A 1098-nucleotide genomic window follows, 5' to 3' on the forward strand; every position below is an offset into this window, starting at 1 on the left:
GGGGGGGGGGGGGGGCAGGAAGCCACATGGCCGCGGGGCTGGAAGGGGTACAGAGAAGGAGCGAAAGTCTGTAGAGAGGACTCTATTGATTCTAGAGCGAAACATTGCCACTTCCTTACCGAAACGCTGAGTGGGAGTGCACACACATACGTGCCCCCGCAACTCTCGCATTCTAAAGCGCGCCACGGAGCGGTAACGCGCTACACAGCGGCACGCCAGGGAGGCGGGCGCAGGACTACTCGGACCTGCACAGCACTAGGCCACGGCGCAATGCGTTACGTCATGTACCTGGAGGGGGAGTTTGCACTCATTGTGCTGCACACGTGCATGCAGCCCAGCGCCTCGACAAAGCCGTGCGCACACACACACGCACGCACATGTGAAGGGGAGAGGGGAGAAGAGATGTGCAGCGCAACCAGATGCACATAGCGACCCCTCATATAATTATTTATCCCCGCATTAGGCCCATGTTTTATACTTTCCGGGCCGTGCTTTGGCACTACGGTGGCATGCAGCAGTTGTTGGGCTAGGTATACGCACAATAAAGGAGGCTTGGTCTGGCAAATTAAACCTGCAGGTTTTTGTTCCTTTTCTTTCCTATTGCTTAGTGCGGGCGCGTTTGCCTATCCAATCAACGCTGCTGTCCACGGCTCCTTGTGGCCCCGTGCTAGTAGGCAACCAGCCCGCACCCGTGCATGCGGTACAGTACAACTCCAGAAGTGCGCGGCGTGAGTCAGCCACCTGGTATATACATGAAGCAGGTTGGCCATGAGGTTGACAAGATCAGCCAAGTGTATGGTGGCAAAGGGTTGGTTTGATGTTTTCATTCATGGGGGGTCTCATCGTGACAACCAGATTTCTGGTTGCAGGCATCGGAGTAGACGCAGACAGTCGTACGCCAAATGATTCGTCGTCAAATTCTTTTCGAGTTGTGGATGAATGCATGTAGGGAGGGTGGGAGCTGCGTCAGCCTGCAGCTGGGCGCCGTGCAGCCAGCGACGCTGCTTATCTCTCTGCCTGGCCACAGCAGTCGTCTTCAGCTGCCCCATGCTGGCCGTGATTCTGAACGGGGGGGCTCACCATCGAGAGGCATGGGGC

At 56.8% G+C, this 1098-nt stretch overlaps 1 protein-coding gene across 1 annotated transcript in view; it reads right to left on the reverse strand.

Moving 5' to 3' along the window:
* LOC113215399 (uncharacterized) overlaps window positions 1–1098 on the reverse strand; it is a 123421-nt gene that overhangs the window by 120931 nt on the left and 1392 nt on the right. The window lies entirely within an intron of this gene.

The sequence above is a fragment of the Frankliniella occidentalis genome, unplaced genomic scaffold (assembly GCF_000697945.3).
Source record: "Frankliniella occidentalis isolate FOCC.00 unplaced genomic scaffold, Focc_3.1 Scaffold92, whole genome shotgun sequence".
Classification (NCBI taxonomy): Eukaryota; Metazoa; Arthropoda; class Insecta; order Thysanoptera; family Thripidae; genus Frankliniella; species Frankliniella occidentalis.